This window comes from Balaenoptera borealis, assembly GCF_965194805.1.
Source record: "Balaenoptera borealis genome assembly, chromosome: 13".
In the NCBI taxonomy this organism is placed as follows: Eukaryota; Metazoa; Chordata; class Mammalia; order Artiodactyla; family Balaenopteridae; genus Balaenoptera; species Balaenoptera borealis.
In genome coordinates, this window is record NC_138870.1 from 15,456,222 (window position 1) to 15,475,243 (window position 19,022).

Below are 19,022 nucleotides of genomic sequence, written 5' to 3' on the forward strand. Positions count from 1 at the left end.
AAGCAAAAAGTATAGAGAACATACACGAGGATAACAATTTAGAAAAAAATTTACATGAATAGATAGCAAGATTAAACCACACGCTGAAAATAACCCTTTTTGTGTCAAATACAAAGCTTACTAACATAGTTTAAAATCTGCTAAGAATGGCATAAATTTCCCAGCATACATCTAGTTATACTTTATGAAAACAGAAAATATGGGCTAACCAAAGCAAGCGTATGGTCAGTATGATCATAAAGGAAACTGTTATTTGATATGGATGACCACCTCTTTTGACGTCTCCTTTGGGACAAAAAAGGAATTAATAAGTGTCATCATCTATACTGTCTTGTACAGGTTACATTTCTTTTTAAGTTATATTCATGCTTGGTGAATATTTTGCAAAATATTTTAAATCAAGTAGCTGAATGTCCAGTTGCCCTCTGGAGCAGTCTAACATTGATCTTATGAAGATCAATGGTGATTGTGCTATGCTACTTTTTCAATTTTCATTCAATTAAAAAAAACAATTTCAAGAATTTAATATACAATGGTTTAAGTGGTTTTTTTTTTTTAAAGTGGTTTATTGTGTCAATATGAGCGAGAAAGTTAAAAAAGGTAACATATACTGATTGAATTAATGTCAGGCACTATTTCTCCAGTGGTGATTATTAAAACCAAATATCTGGGTTTATGTGTGATGCAACTGTAATATGTAGCAAAACAGAAGTAAAAGGACCATCCTAAAATTTTAAGATGTGTAAAATGTTGTTTGAGAAAGAACATATACACTCAAAAAAGACCGGAAAGTCCATGGTCCAGGATCTGTAACTGTAGCGAAAACACTGATAAGAGATATATGCAAGTGTGCGTGTCTGTGTGTGTGTCTTGGAGAATTGCTAGAAAAGGCTTCCTCGAGTTGGTACTTTAAATGCGTGGCTTTATTTATCAGAAGAAGAGAGTAAAATTGCAAAGTTTTCCTAAAAAAATGAGGCAGCAAAAGTGAAGGTACCGGGCTATGAGGCAGCATGGTATGTCTGAGCACAGGTGATTTTGTGCTGTCAAAAAGGAAGGAAAAAACGTTGTTCAAAATGATGCTAGCAAGGCTGGCAAGACCCGCTCATTTAAGTGTGGTGATGTATGCCATTTGAGGAATTTAGAATTTGGAAGGATTTGGAGAGGTACTGATCAGTGTTAAACATGGGAGTAATATGCTTATGTTTACTTTTTAGATCCACAATTCAGGCATGGATATAGATTTAGCACTTCTGTTTCCAGTCTAATCTAATATGGCAGATTAGAATTACCCAAACAACTCTCTCCATTGATAAAACTACAATATCAAATAAAATATACTAAGAATAATTATTTAAACATGTTGCTAACTTAATGAAAGCAGTAATTTTGAAAGGAACAAGGAAGAAATTGCAGAGATAAGCAAGTGCTTGTTCCAGATTAAGTCCTGAATGTAGTTGCTAAAAAATTGGGACCCTGAGTTGCCACCTAGACAATACCAAGGCACAGAGAACAGGATATAAAGATTTGACTTCTGCTTCTGTGTATGATGGAGTAGCTTGAATCTACCTAACCCTCATTTACTAACAATTGGAAAAGCTGAGGGGGAACAAACTATTTGATGGCACTGGAAAGCAACCAACACACTCAGGAACTGAGGGACTGTGATCCTTGAAACAAGGGAAATATACAAGGTAGGCTCCACATTGACCTGACTCTGTCCCTGAGGCCACTTTCTGGTTTGCTGCATCGTAGTGGCATAGGGCCAAACAGAAGGAAGTGGTCTTAAGAGGAAAGGCTGTGTTGGACCCTCACAAAGTGATTAGAGGTAGCTATAATGGAAGCCAGTTGAGCTGTCCACCAGCAGCATGTCAGAGGTTTTTGTTTTCTGCAGACCTTAACTGGACCTTGTGGAAGGTTGCCAAGAGGTCATTTTTGAAGGGCTTTCTACCGAGGGAAATATCCTCAACTTAAACAGTACTATTGGTAGATGGCAAGTGATGAAAGTAGAGTCCTGTAAGTGTCTTCCAGAGGACATATATCACCCTTTAAAAGAAAACTTTAAGAATATTCTAACAGTAAAGTATCTCTAACAATCTGAAAATGTCTATGTGCGTGCACGCGCGCGTGCGCGCACACACACACACACACACACACACACGGCAGCTTTAACCACCTACTAAGACTGGAGAATTTTAATATCCTGCAATCACAAGGCAATCGAGTAAGGCTTTTTCTGTCCCTTACTTTGCCACTCTCTCCCCAGTCCCTCTGACTCTGCTTGGAATCTGTCATATAAAGGTCCCACTACCCTAAGACCTTCATGCTGAAGAGGTCACATATAAGCTCTGCAGGCAACTGCCCACTTGAATTTTTAGCCAACAACCAGCATCAATGGGCAGCTATGCAAGTGAGTTACCTTGGACATCCAGTCCAGTAAAAACTTCAAATGATTTCAGCCTCAGCTATCATCTGACTATGACCACTGAGATACTCCAAACAAAAACAGGGCAGACAAACCATTCCCAAATTCCTGACCTACAAAATCATCAGCAAAAGGAATTTGTTTTTTAATCACTTATTTGGGGGTAATTTTTTTATATGTCAGTAGTGATTAGAATAAGAAAGCTGTGATTATTGGGATTATTCACCAAATATTCACTCCCCACTGATGGTGGACTTAGACGTATGATTTGCTTTGGCCAAAGAAAATCCTTGAAATGGACTTGCACAGGGACCTTGCCCTCTTGCATTTATGACACTTTGATGAGAAGAAACTTGTACCCCTTGACACATGAATAGCAGAAGTGAGCCCAAGTGTCAACAGGGAGCTATGCCCAGGCAGACATACAGCTGGAAACACAGCTACCCATCTGAGTCAAAAATCAGAGAACTACCTCAACTGAGCTTCAGAGACGAAGTGTAAATCCTATTGTTGTATGCCACTGAGATTTTCTAACTATTTCACAGTAATAGTTGACTGATAACTGAGGCTCACTCTGGGGAAAATATATGTGTATTATTTGTGGTGAAGGTGAAAACCAGAGTTGGGGAAACTATGGCTCAGTTAAAATAGTGAGTAACTGAACTTAGTATGATACAGCAGTGGTGATTAAGAGCATGGGATTTGGGAAGCTACAACTACCTTTTCCAGAGGTAGCTACCTCTTATAATTTCTTTTTAGAAACAGAGGAGAAAAAATCAGTGGTTCCAAAAGGTGAGAGAGCTATGAATGAGGGGTAGGTTTCTAGGTAAATATTACAGAGTGTACATGATCACAGAAAGTATTGTTACATATTTTAAATTTATCAGGTACAGATTTTTAAATTTATGGAAAGCAAAATAAACTGAGGACTATAGCCAAGTGACCTCATCTACATGTCACGAGGCGTTTCTAGCCGTCTCATTTTCCCACTGGAAAAGTCTATCATGATTGTAGCTCACAGACATGGACCATGATCTTATTCAGATCCTCTAACCTTCCTTCTTATCTTAATCAGGTCACCAAGACAAGAAACATCCTCTGCTTTCTCTTCGGGATGTAGACTGCCTAGTTATACTGTCTAACAAGTAACAAGTAATTGGACATGTTTGTGTTATAATTATCCAGCACTGCAGTTTTAAAATTTACCATTAAACAATCATAACTTTAGTGTCTTTACTTTCATTGACAAACAATAATTTTGTTCTTTGAAAGGGTGATTTGGCTTTAAGAATAGTTCTGAGAGAACAAATCAAATTTTTTCCTTCTTAAACAGGTCTCAGGATTTTCCTATGTTAGGGAATATCAAACCTTTTCTTCAATATGCATGATGGTTTGGATGACCCATTTGTAAATATGTTCAACTATAAAAATGCTTTCATTTGTAGGAGCTCATGGAGAGCTGTCCTCTGATTAATCAAAATTCACTTGTACCACCACTGTGTATGCTGATTGTTGTACTTTGATTTTTGCATTTCAGTTTTCATAGTAATGAAATATATATATAAATATCTATATAATATATATATAAAACTTAGGGCTTTTTACTCTAACAGGGAATATGAAATAATTGATTTGGTTTTGTTAAAATAAGTAGACTTTGCCTAATATGACTTACTCCAGTCCAAAATTTCCTATTACCCAACTCCCTTTAAACTCATTTTGGGTCTAATTATCAGAAAAATGCAAATAGAAGAAATCTAGTGCAAATTTGGTCTTATTATCTAGCTGCCTTAAATTATATTTGGATCAATATGGGAAAATCACAGAAAAGAAGAGAGATGGCCCTATGATGACCAATAAAGATAGTTTCAGTATGTGTTAATATTTATTATTGTGAAAACTTGTGATCATTTAATTAAGTTGCCTTATCTTTTCCCTTAAATTCTTTAAAAAAAAAAAAATTAATTCAGCCAAATAAGCACTTCAGAATTTTAAAAGTCTATTGATTTTTTTTTCTTCTAAAATCTCCTCAATAAGATTTGTCCCTAGAGAATTCTATAAAAGGGCAAAAGATGTCCTTGCTGCCTTGGCTCTTTCAGACAGTTGGCAGTTTAACGACTCACTGTACTTATAAATGTTCCTGATTAAGCTCTTTTAGCTTTATTCTGTAATTTAGTTTATATCATTACATTTCACACAGAATTTCTCATTTCTGCTACTGGATTCACATATCATTAAATGTCCACTTATGCAGTTGATAGTCTCTTGTAAACATCAAGTATGTTTTCTCTACTTGACCTTTGGTAATCTTCTGTAACAGACCTTTTCTTTCAAATGGGCAGAAATGACTTTTTGCATGTAAGTTATCTATAACACAGTTTGTAAAATCATTTACCTTAAAATCAAACTTCAACTGCATATACACTGATATTGAGAAACAGGACTAAAAGATGATGCTAGAAATTAATTCTGTCCCCTAGGTTTAGTTTTATCCAGATCTTGGAAAAGATGTAACATTGAAGCAGCTGTTTGCTTACTAGGGTATTAAAGTTTCCCACAGCAGAGTTTGATACTTCAGATCAAAGATGTATAACCGAGTGTTAAAATATAATTTGACACTGAAGCAGAAGTGACATTAGATATGAAATTCCACCATAAGTTGCCACACCAAAATATAATCTTCCAAAAGATAACTGGGTCTAGGATTCTTGAACCCTCGCACCTACTTTGAGAATATAAAATAGTCAAATGAAAACATCACAAAGAAATTTTCTTGATGAGGGCTTTTGCCTCACTGTGAGCCTTCCCCCTTGTCAAAGGGGAGGCATGAGATCCTCTCTCTATTTCAAGCCATAGAAGGAGGACTCTATGGAGGCCTCAGTTAGAAGTCTATTCCCGGAGGTTTGTAGGCATAGGTGAATGGGGCCTGACTAATGTCTGAGAAAGCCAAAGCTACCTTTGAACTAGGGCATGACTCCTGCCTGGAAAATCTAGAAACCAAGGAAAAAGCTGATGGACTATTTTGGGGGCAGATTTAAGGAATACTATTGCCATGAGATAGATCTACACTCAGAGTTTTCAGACATGAGTTGCACAAATATTTCCCAGGGATAAGAGTCTCACATAACTGGGGAGCAGAAAGAAGCTGGAGGTATAATTCCTGATATCCTGGGAGTCACAAACAGTCATACACAACAGGGAACCTCAAGTGAGAAAGACAGCAAAAATCCCTCAAAGAGCCCTGCAGAGAGTTAGCTTAAACCAGCTGCCAGGACTGGGAAGCAGGAAAGTATCCACAGAGATTATCCAATCACCTTACCTGCCCTCCCTCCCTCTTCTTTTGAACATGGAAGAAGCCAAACTTTAAGCGAGCTGTGGAAAATCTGGACTAGCACTGAGGCAAGAAGGACAATTCCCAAATCAAGTTTGATGTTTTTATTTTCATACTACTAAGTTAAGATAGCATTTGCAAATTAAAATGTCTTGAAAGACTTACCTATAAGCAAGTAGTAAAAAAAAAAAAAACCAAAAAACAAGGGACCCCCTCAAAACTTTCATACGGGCCAAGGAGTATTTACCCCAACTGAATACTTTTAAAGGGATGATGGCAGGCAAAAAAATAGGGATGTTATTATGTCATGAGTTCTGCTTACTCAGCATGATCATGACCTAATTTTTGAAGGATTAAAGAAAAGTACTTTGTATGATTGAAAATATATCACATTTATTAAAAATAATGACATTGTATGTTTCTAAAATATGATACTAAAATACTAATTACTTATATTAGAAGGTTCCTAAAATTATATTAGTTAAAACTTATTTTAATAAATGTCAGGGCTTGGACTTAACTGGAGTTTCAATCCAGAATAAATAATATTAATTTGTTGTTCCTAAATATTTTTTCAAGTATTAATTATAAGCATTTGAAAACGAAGAATAGGTCCTACATGTTTGTACTTTCCCCATTTAGGCCAAGCATGACACTCGACAAAATATATCATCCTTAAATGTTTGGTGACTGATTCACTTGGGGGTTTTGAATAATTCAACTTAATAAAATTAATAAAAACTAATAAAAATTATATTCAAATTATAAAAGCTCACATTTCTAGCCTGTCCATGTGCTATGAAGGAGTTTATTATTATCTCCAATATCAAAAGAGAAAAACCAAGGCTCAGAAAGTTTGTTAGTTCCCCCAAATCACAGTAGCAGCAAAGCTAGAAGTGGAAATTGGTCTCGCCGACTCCAAAGGCTACACTTTTTCCACTACATTGTATCACACGGTGAGCCAAATAAATTCAGTAACAAACTTACATATTTTCTAAATATAATTAATTAAAATCAAGTTATCAATATATTACTGAACTAGGTCACTTTACAAACTCCTTGATAAAAAACAAAACAAAACAAAAACACAAATCTCTCAGAGCATACCAATTTGGTTGTTTGAAACAACAAAAACAAAAATAAGTTCTGCCTTGCTTAGTTTGTTAGAAAACCAGGAAAATTCTGGAACAGATTTATCTTGAAATATTTACAAAAGATAACAAGCATCCATTCACTCACATTTGCATTCATTGACTCATCAGGTATTTGTTGGCCGACTATGCACTACTCTAGACTCAGGAGACAAGACAATGTCTCTATTTTATGCAACTTACATTTATATGGGAGAAGCAGGACAAGAATCAAAAACAAACAAATAAGTTTTAAGTGATATTCAGCTTATTACTAAAAGCCTTCCATGTAATGAGAATTTTCTAAAATAGAAAATAATTTTTAAATCTGCTTTGAAGCAGTTATTTATATAAAGATTGAAACAAAAGTGCTCATGCATTGGCTAAATACATTTCATCCTGACTGAGAGGCAAGTACTGAAAAACGTAGTACCTTCATATTATTCATAGATATAAAAATACCCTTTAATATCTTTAGAAGCAATATCTTAAAACACCACAAGAGGGTGACATTACTCTTTAAAAACAAATCTTTGGCTCACAGAGTATAAACATTCTTCAGTTTCCCAAAGCAAAAGCTAAAGAGTTCTTGTTTTAATTTTTGTTTGTTTGTTTTTAGTGTTTTGAAAGCAAATATGAGATTCCAAGAATATATAACTGTTGAAATCCCATTAAAGAGTGATTTTCCAAATTAATGTTAAAATCTATGAGATAGTTTAAAATAGCAGTGTGAATAAATGAATCAACTAGAGCTTTGGCCAATATTGCCATTTCACCCTTAAAATTCTTGACCTGAAATTACTGTCTTGTACTGGCTTGTCTCTTATGTTTACACACAACAATTTTTTTTTGGGTGTGTGGAGTTTTAGCATTTGGACTTCCCTTGTCTGTCCTTGATAACAAATTGCAGAATGGTTATATATCAAAATACAGTAACAAAATATCTTGATATCTTTTGGAAACTAATCCCTTGCTGGTCACATCCTTTGGAAATATTTTTTCCCATTCTGTGGGTTGTCTTTTCATTTTGTTTATGGTTTCCTTTGCTGTGTGAAAGCTTTTGAGTTTAATTAGGTCCCATTTGTTTATTTTTGTTTTTATTTCCATTACTCTGGGAGATGGATCAAAAAAGATATTGCTGCGATTTATGTCAGAGAGTGTTCTGCCTATGTTTTCCTCTAAGAGTTTTATAGTGTCCGGTCTCACATTTAGGTCTTTAATCCATTTTGAGTTTATTTTGGTGTATGGTGTTAAAGAATATTCTAATTTCATTTTTTTTACATGTAGCTGTCCAGTTTTCATCAAAACAAACAACCCAATCAAAAAATGGGCAGAAGACCTAAATAGACATTTCTCCAAAGAAGACATGCAGATGGCCAAGAAGTACATGAAAAGATGTTCAACAATGCTAATTATTAGGGAAATGCGAATCAAAACTACAATGAGATATCACCTCACACCAGTCAGAATTGCTATCATCAAAAAAGTCTACAAACAATAAATGCTGGCGAGGATGTGGAGAGAAGGGAACCCTCCTACACTGTTGGTAAGAATGTATCAATAAATTGGTACAGCCACTATGGAGAACAGTATGGAGGTTCCTTAAGAAACTAAAAATAGAGCTACCATATGATCCTGCAATCCCAATCCTGGGCATATACCTGGAGAAAAACATGGTCTGAAAGGATACATGCACCCCAATGTTCATTGCAGTGCTGTTTTCAATAGCCAAGACATGGAAGCAACCTAAATGTCCATCGACAGAAGAATGGATAAAGAAGATGTGGTACATATATACAATGGACTATTACTCGGCCATTAAAAAGAATGAAATAATGCCATTTGCAGCAATATGGATGGACCTAGAGATTGTCATACTGAGTGAAGTGAGTCAGACAGAGAAAGAGAAATATCATATGATATTGCTTATATGAGGAATCTAAAAAACAAATGAACTTATTTACAAAACAGAAACAGACTCACAGACTTAGAGAATGAACTTATGGTTACCAGGGGGAAGGGTGGTGGGGAGGGACAGTTAGGGAGTTTGGGATTGACACATACACACTGCTATATTTAAAATGGGTAACCAACAAGGACCTACTGTATAGCACAGGGAACTCTGCTCCATATTCTGTAACCTACTTGGGAAAAGAATTTGAAAAAGAATAGGTACATGTATATGTATAACTGAATCACTTTGTTGTACACCTGAAACTAACACAACATTGTTAATCAACTGTACTCCAATATAAAATAAAAAGAAAAAAAAAGAATAAGTGATTGCTTGTTTATATACTTAACACCACTTTGAGAAAAGATGTGAAGCTATAAAAAATGTATTTTGTAAAGATTATTTTAAAAGATAGTTTTATTATATGAAATGGTAAAATACATAAAAGCAAAATAAAATTGAAATCATGGAAAAAAATCTTGATATCAAAGAGACTGCATTGATGATTTCTAATTATATTAAAGAAATGACTTGTTTCAGGCTTACATTTATAAGTGTCAAACGCTAAGAATTTGAACTAGTGAAACATCCTAAAGTAATCACGTGCGTCTTCCCTATACATCATATTTTTTATTTTTCCCATTTATCAGATTGTCTTGTTGTTAACTCTACATCCTAATACTCCTCACATTCTCCTCTGAATCATAGGAGAATCCCCTTCCAGTGTGTTCTTAGGTCAAGATCTGACAAGGAGAGACACTCACTTGAGATTTGAAAAGCATAAGAAAAAGAAAGGCCTTTAATTTCTGATGGCAGCTGCAAGCAGGGATATAGGCAAGAAGTAGATAGAAGGTTTGCAGAGACTTCCAAAATGATATCTGTAAAACCATCCATCTCAGTGCTATAAGCACCTGGAATAGGCAGGATTACCTGATATCATTCAAGTTGATAACATCTAAGTGAGCTTCTGCAAATAAGCCATTTGAGGCAGCTGAGATCATTGACTGCAATGTCATTTTTGTAACCTCTAGTGGCATTTTTTCTGAACTTTACTTCCCAGTCCATTTCAATGGATGTGTAAATCTCCAAGTCCTTTTATTAAAACTAATATCTCTTGGAATACATAGAGTGGCATCTGCTTTCCTGACTTAACCCAGGCTGATACACTCCCATAAATTCCAAAGAAATAAAATGAGAATACAGCATGTGAAACTGTACATAAGGTGACACTCTCTGAAGTATAGTCATAATAATCACAACAAACCCTCCCATTTATTTATTTGTTTTATTTTATTATTTTACTGTCTAGAACAAGAGTATAATTGCACCTCTTCACAGACTTTGATAACAGGTAAGGAAAGTAATACACTTAGATTTGCATCATGCAGGCTCCATGTAAAATATATCTTTCTAGAAATTATTTTTAAATTTTAACTTTATTGGCGTATAGTTGATTTACAATGTTGTGTTAGTTTGAGCTGTACAGCAAAGTGATTCAGTTATACATATACATATATTCATTTTTTTTAAGATTCTTTTTTCTTATAGGTTATCATAGAATACTGAGTAGAGTTCCCTGTGCTATATAGTATGTCTTTTTGGTTATCTATCTTATATATAGTAGTGTGTGTATGTTCATCCTAAGCTCCTGATTTATCCCTCACTCCCACGTTTCCACTTTGGCAACCATAAGTTTGTTTTTGATATCTGTAAGACTGTTCCTGTTTTGTAAATAAGTTCATTTGTACCATTTTTCAATTAGATTCCACATATGAGTGATAGCATATGACATATTTCTTTCTCTGTATGACTTACTTCACTTAGTATGATAATCTCTAGGTCCATCCTCGTTGCTGCAAATGGCATTTCATTCTTTTTTATGGTTGAGTAATATTCCATTGTGTGTGTATATATATGTATATATATATATATATATATACATATATATACACACACCACATCTTCTTTATCTAGTCTTCTGTCAATGGACATTTTGGTTGCTTACAACATCATGGCTATTGTTAATAGTGCTGTAATGAACACTGGAGTTCATGTATCTTTTTGGATTATGGTTTTCTCAGGGTATATGCCCAGGAGTGTGATTGCAGGATCATATAGTAGTTCTATTTTTAGTTTTTTAAGGAACTTCCATAGTGGTTGTGCCAATTTACATTCCCACCAACAGTGCAAGAGGGTTCTCTTTTCTCCACATCCTCTCCAGCATTTATTGTTTGTGGACTTTTTGATGATGGCCATTCTGACCAGTGTGAGGTGATACCTCATTGTAGTACTGATTTGCATTTCTCTGATAATTAGTGATGTTGAGCATCTTTTCATGTGCTTTTTGGCCAACTGTATGTCTTCTTTGAAGAAATGTCTATTTAGATCTTCTGCCGATTTTTGGATTGGGTTGTTTGTTTTTTTGACATAGAGCTGCATGTTTGTATATTTTGGAGATTAATCCTTTGTCAGTTGCTTCATTTGCAAATATTTTCTCCCATTCTGTAGGTTGTTTTTCAGTTTTGTTTATGGTTTCCTTTGCTCTGCAGAAGCTTTTAAATTTAACTAGGTCCCATTTGGTTTTATTTTTATTTTCATTACTCTAGGAGGCAGATCAAAAAAGATATTGCTGCAACTTACGTCAAAGAGTGTTCTGCCAGCGTTTTCCTCTAAGAGTTTTAAAGTGTCCAGCCTTACCTTTAGGTCTTTAATCCATTTTGAGTTTATTTTTGTGTACAGTGTTAGGGAGTGTTTTAATATCATTCTTTTACATGTAGCTGTCCAGTTTTGCCAGCACCACTTATTGAAGAGGCTGTCTTTTCTCCATTATATATCCTTGCCTCCTTTGTCATAGATTAATTGGCCATAGTTGCATGGGTTTATTTCTGGGCTTTCTATCCTGTTCCATTGATCTATATTTCTGTTTTTGTGCCAGTACCATACTGTTTTGATTACTGTAGCTTTGTAGTATAGCAAACACTCCCATTTAGAAATAGGAAAGGGAGGCACATAGCAATCATTGATCCACAGCAATTGTGTATTCATGCTGGCAAATTTTACAAGAGAGCTTATCTGGAAGATAAGCAATGTTCCTTAGTTAGAATACTGTTGTCTTGTTCCCTAGGAGTAGCTCTCCAATCTTTGTTCTTTTGATTTCACTTTCTGGGTATTCCTTTTTTTGTACTCCTCATCCACATCTTCAGAGCAATGCTTCTTGCCAGTAGAAATTTAGGAAATCTAAGGTCATTATGTACCTTGAAGAGCCTCACTTTCTTAATTCAGGCGGATTGCACTTTGGCAGTAGGATTCTCTCAAACACTTTATTGGCCCTTTTCCATTTTATTGTAATTAACTAAATGTTGCTAATGTGTCAATTATAATGGCCACAATTATTTTCAAGACAGAGCTCTCTCTGAAGTTATTAAGATAACTTTGGGGGAGCCAAACTCTTAGTCTCTTTGTTCTGAGCCTTTTTCTGCAATGAACACATTTGCAGGGACCACCTTGATCCATTTAGTTTTTACTCTAAAGGGCTTTATAAATACATCTTAAATTGAATTTTGCTTATAGTTTGAGTTTTAACCAGTCTTTGTTATTATTCAGAGCAATTTTTTTAGGTTATACTCCATTCATAGTTATTATAAAATATTGGCTATATTCCCTGTCTGTACAATATATCCTTGCAACTTATTTATTTTACACATAATAGTTTGTACCTCCTACCTCTATCATGCCCCTCCCCCTTCCCTCTCCTCATTGCTAAACACTAGTTTGTCCTCTATATCTGTGATTCTGTTTCTTTTTTTGTTATATGGCAAAATTTCACTCTTTTTTTATGGCTGAGTAGTTCATAGTCCATTGTGTATACATACCACATCTTCTTTATCCATTCATCTGTTGATGGACACTTAGGTTGCTTCCACATCTTGGCTGGTATAAATAATGCTGCTATAAAAATTGGGGTGCATATATCTTTTCGAATTAATGTTTTCATCTTCTTTGTTTATAGACCCAGGAGTGGAATTCCTGTATTATATGGTATGGATCTCAGAACATTTTTGAATGCATCTTTTTGGATATCAGAAGGAGTTGTATATTTCAGCACTGCAAGGATTTCTCTAATAAATTGAATTTTCTAATTATCTGATGCTGGACTATGAAAATATAATTGAAGTTTTGCCTGATATCCAGAAACTTCTATATTACCTTATGAATTAAAATAATCATCTTTAGGGAATTCCTTGGTGGTCCAGTGGTTAGGACTCAGTGCTTCACTGCAATGGCCTGGATTCAGTCCCTGGTTGGGGAACTAAGATCCCACAAGCCACACAGTGTTGCAAAAAAAAAAAAAAAAAAATCATCTTTAGAGTTTATATACAAAGGCATATTTTCCAAAATATTGACAATATTATTTTTGTCTAATCCTATAACTCTGTTTTATAAATTTCTTTTTCCTGCTTTATTTCATCAGCCAGTCCAGTCTTGAACGGAAGTGATGGCTCCTTTATTCATTCACAGTATTACAGAGAAAGCTATCAATGTATCACCACCAGCTTTGAGATTGGCAGTAGGTTTTCACACACACACAATTTAAATTAAGCAAGCTTCTCTCTGCTCTTACTTTACTAAGAAGCTTTATCATGAACAGATATTGATTTTTTTCAAATGCTTTTTCTGCATCTGTTGAAATAATCAAATAAGTTTCTCCTTTATTCTACTAATGTGGTGAATCAAAGAATGTGTTTGATCAAAGAATGTCAAAAAAAAATCCTTGAATTCTTAATATAAGCTCAACTTTCCCATGACATATTAGGCTTTTTATACACAGTTTGATTGGGTATTTTAATGTTTTTTCTAGGATATTTGCATTTATAGTCTTAAGTAAAATTGACATGTAATGATCCTTTCTTGAAAAGTCCTTGTTAGGTTTTTGTAACAAGTCTTGCTTGATACCAAATGCTGCCTTCTGTAATGAGTTAAAAAGCTTTCTCTCTTTTTTGACTCTATGGGAAGATTTCCCCCTTCAATGTTCAGTGGAATTCACTGAGAAAGACTGGAGGTTATTGCATTTGAAGACCTTAATAATGGTTTCATTTTCTTAAGAGTTTGTAAATGACTGAAAATTTCTCATCTCTTCTTAGTTTTGGTAAATTCTGTATTTAAAGGAATTTGTCAATTTCATCTAGATTTTCAAATATATTAGGCTAAACTTGTTCATAAAATTTTCTTAACGCCTTTTGACACCTGAACTATCGATGCTGATGTTTCCTTTTACACTCTTAATTAAAATTATTTTTCTCTCTTTTTTGATCACTTTAAGTAGAGGTTTATTCAAAGTCTTTTCTTTGAACCAATCTTTGTCTAATTTGATTCTCGTATATGTTAATTATCTATTTCATTAATTTAATTCATTAATAATTTCATTAATTTACTCACTTAATTTCACTAATTTATCTTCTCACCTTTATCATTTTCCTCCTTCAGTTTTCTTTGATTATATGTTGCTGTTTATTTTTCAACTTCTGTAGTTGGATTCTTAGACTATTGATTCTTTAGTCTTTCTTATTTAAAAAAATATATATGAGCTACATATTTCTAGAAGAAAGAAGTCAGAGAAAATAAGACTGTCAAAGACAAAGAGTTATGGATTATGCAATAATACTAAAGAGGTCAAGTAAGATATAAGAGCTGTCTATTGGATTTAATATTGAAAGTTAAATTGCTGTGCATTCAGATACCAGTTTAATGAGATAACTGATAACTCTACCACTGCATCTTTCTTTATTCTTAAATTCATTCTCTTTCTAGCAAATCAGCTTTGGCCATTAAATGGAAAATTCTCTAAGGTTATCAGTGATGTCATTCTGGGAAAATCCCTTGTCTTGGTAATGCTTGTTATCATCATATTTCTACTTTATTTGAACTCACTTGTTTGGCATAGAATTTGTGATATAGAAGAGAAAACTGAAACAATTTTCAAGGCAAATTGGAAATATGCCCAATAAAATATATCTAAATATGCTCAGACACTTTAAGTGAAAACTTTTATGAATTAGCAAGATACACATTATTACCTGTAACATTTTATGCATAAAAATGTGTATTGGAATCTATATTAATAAAAATTTTGAAACCTATTAGAGCTAGAGTGCAATAATATTCATGTTAACAATTAAAATCTGAAGAATATTTAATAACATGAAAATTTCATGATAGCCTATTAAATGAAATAGCAGGTTAAAGAATCAAGGTATTTGAAGCCACCAGTAAGAACGATAGCCCAAAATATCAGCAATTGAATGTTGGATTCACTCCAGATGAAATAAAAATAATTGAAGTTTTTGAAAAGATTAAAAAAAGTTCAGTCTTTAGAAAGTTAAATAAAGAAATTGCATCACTAGAGAATCTTCTCCAAAATTGAAAAGGCATAAACTATAACAAATACATGTATGAAAAAGTGAATAAATTGAAAATCTGAGAAGTCAAAATATTATCTCTAGAAGAAAAATATCCAACAGCAGAGACTTCAACACAGTCAGAGTACTGATAAACTGGAAGATAATGAGGAATTTACTCAGAATGCAGTATTCAGAGACAATTACATTTTAAAAGTATAAAAGAGCATTAAGAGACATGAAGGATAAATCGAGAGACCCCCACCTCCAATTAGAATCCAAGAAGCACGGGTGAATACTAGAAAATCACCTAAAGAAACAGTGAAAACTTATAAGTCCTGAGAGAAAACTTGCAGGCTGAGTTCCAACCAGGATAAATAAGTTCTCACCTAGTCAGATTATACTGAAGCTACAAATTATGAAGAATTAAAGATAAACAATTATAAATGCAAATGGAGAGGAAAGTCAGGTCACCAAAAAATCCAGAGACAATTAGATTCACAATATCCTTACTATCAGCAATAACAAATACCAGAAAACGATGGTACGATGTACTGAAGGAAACAACTTTCAACTGAAATTTCTATTTCTAGCTGCATTATTATTTAAGGATATCAATAAAATAAAGATACCTTCAGACATAAAAAGCATGAGAGTTTATAGTCCACAGACATGTAATAAAAGACTCATTAAAATGTATATTTAAACAGGAAGAAAATTGAGCTCAGATGTAAGGACTGGCCATATGAAAAATATGATGAATAATAAAAATATAATAATAATGATAATAATAAATAGAATTAGAAGTTGATTTGTAAGACATATTATGGCCAATTAGAGAGTAAAAAAAATGATAAAGGCAAGATTCTAATCAATAGTAATAAGAGGGAGATTGTTCAAATACTGGGTAAAGAAATAAACTTCTTTGTCTTTTAAAGAGAATAATGATGTTGCATACTTTTAGATTGTGTTAGAAAAAAATTTAGTTATGTATGTATGTTATATATTTAAAGCTAACTATTGTAAGAATGGTTATATACTCCATTACTTCTAAAAAACAGGAGCATGAGGAAGAGATAGAAATTACATTATCTGTCCACCCAAATGCATAAAACAAAAGGGAGTAAGGAAATGTGTGTGTGTTTTTTTTTTAAAATAAAAAATGGAACTGGCAAATGGAAAACACAAAATAAATTCATATATATATAATCATAATAAATATAAACTAGTTATATCCACCTATTTAAAAAAATCTATATTTAATCTGCTCACAAGATTTATGATAAATCCATACCTCATAGAAAATTTGAAAAATAAAAAAACAAAAAAACAAATTAAGCAAAAAACTTCAGAAAAATACTTTTCAAAAGAGAGCCCATATAATGATATCAAAAAGAGATCAATATAGAAAACTTACATATTAACTATAAAAAGAGAGAAATTTGAATTTAAAGTAAAAAGCAGGGAAGTAAACAGACACAGTACCTAACAACAAAATGCATAATTCATCAAAATATTGCGCTAAGCTTACACATGCTCACAGATAGCTTGTTATCCTGTCTTTCTGGACACATGGAAGTTTGTACTTTCCATTTCCTTTGCAGTGAGATGGCCCTATGTGACTAGTCCTGGGTACTGAAATGTGAGCAGAAGAGATGTGTGCCCCTTATGAGAGAGGCAATGACAAGCCCATGCAAGATTCTCCAGTCTGCCTCTGATCCTGCCACAAGGACTAAGGAGGCTATATGCTTTGGATCAGAACTTTCCAATAGGAATATAGTGTGACCCACATAGTTAGTTATAAATTTTCTTTTAACACATTTTTAAAAAGTAAAATGAAACCAATAAAATTAATTTTAATAATAGATTTTATTTAACCCAAGATATATGCAAAATATTACCATTTCAACATATATAATCAATATAAAAACATTTTTTATAATAACTGAAATTATTTTATGCTTATAGCATATCTCTGATCAGATAGCCACATATCAAGCACTCAGTAACCACTATGAGTCCTTCTGTATTGGACAGCATAGTTTTACATAGTGGGGTTGCCACGTGGAGCCCACTTGACCTGGAATTGCTGACTTATGTTACAGAAGACAGGTTCCCTGAGAAATCCACTAGATCCACAATATATTTTGTATGAGAAAGAAATAAATCCTTGTTAACACAGAAAATTATGGAATTCTTTATACTGCATCATATTTTACATATCACAAAATACAAAGATAACAACAATCATGGCTTCCTATGCACATAAAAATATAGCTTTGAAATATATAAAACAAAAACTGATATACTCTCAAGAATAATTTATAAATCTTGATTCAAAGAGGCTTTTATGCATGTCTATGAAAAAGTTATTGACATAGCTTAAAATTTATTAAAGTTATAGGATCTTTGAATTAACAGTTATTCTAATGAACATATAATATGGAACCTATATCTCACAAACAGACACTATTTTTTAAGCATTTATGAGGCATTTTCTTTATAATTTTTATGTGCTACTCTTGAAGGAATTATCCATAAAACTAAAAAATTCAATATTATATAGACTATTTACTCTCAACATAATGTGATTATATTATGATAAAAAACTAAAAAAGAGATAAAAGTCTTATGGGTTTGGAAACAAAAAATATATATATATAATATATTACATATATTTATAAATTCCTCAATGACTCATAAAGAAAAATGATAATGGTTTTCCAAAATCTTCAGAATTGTAGACAATAAAAATAATGCATAGCAATAAACCTAGAATGCAGCTAAATAGTTTTTAGTCGAAATTTTATAATCTTAAATGCATTCATTAATTTAACAAGAAATTTTGAAATTGTTAACCAGTCAATTCAAGAGACTTGGAAAAAAAACCAGAAGCAACCTCATCTTAAGAAAATGGAAGAAATAATATTCAAAACAAATAGTATAAATTAATTTTAAGAAACAAGAGGAAAGATAAAATAATTTAAAAACCTGATTATTTGAAACCTCTAGTAAAACAGATAAACAACAAAAAAAGTGATGGACAAATAAATTATATTCTAAAGGAGAAGGAAATAATATGTAATTATAGTATTTTTTTAATAGTAAGTAAAAAATTTAAGAAAGTTTTAATAGGAGAATTTTAAAGGCTCTCTCCTTGCCTGGTGGACTTGCTTAGCACTAAATAGCAGAAACAAATGTAAGAGCAAGAAAGGAATATTATGTCAGTTGCGCTGTGTGAAGTATATATTGGAGTAAGTAGGGTAATTATTATTGCAGCTGATATATCCGTACTTGTTTAATGTGTCTAAGTATATTCCCATACATGTGAGTGTGTAAAATTGCCCTGTGTTTGTATACTTATGTGTGATGATTTCTCTATTGATTCTGTATCTATATATTTGAATGAATGTGTTATAATTTTGTAGCATAGTAAAATCAACTGGTATTATACAAAGAATTTTTATCCAAAATATTTTTATACCATCTCCCACATCTCACAATAGTTAAAGCCAGGCCAGATACAAAATAGGTGTGTTAAATAAGTGAGAGGTAATTTATTTTAGTTCTAAGAGGTATCATAATTATATTGAATTTAAATTGAGGAGGGATGTGTAAAATTTCTCTTACAAAAATTTTTGATGATTTTAATATTTGTTTGTAAGGTGGTGGTAGAAAAGTAGAGTCTAAAATTTGAAACCTGTACTTTTCAGAAGATAAATTGGCCCTCAAATCAAAATAGCTTAATATAACATAGATATTTCCTTACTGACATATGGGAAAATAGGTT

At 33.0% G+C, this 19,022-nt stretch overlaps 1 protein-coding gene across 5 annotated transcripts in view; it reads right to left on the reverse strand.

The window, feature by feature from the left end:
* Nucleotides 1-19,022, reverse strand: part of RERGL (RERG like) — a 167,857-nt gene that overhangs the window by 48,598 nt on the left and 100,237 nt on the right. The gene's annotated exons all lie outside the window — the stretch shown is intronic.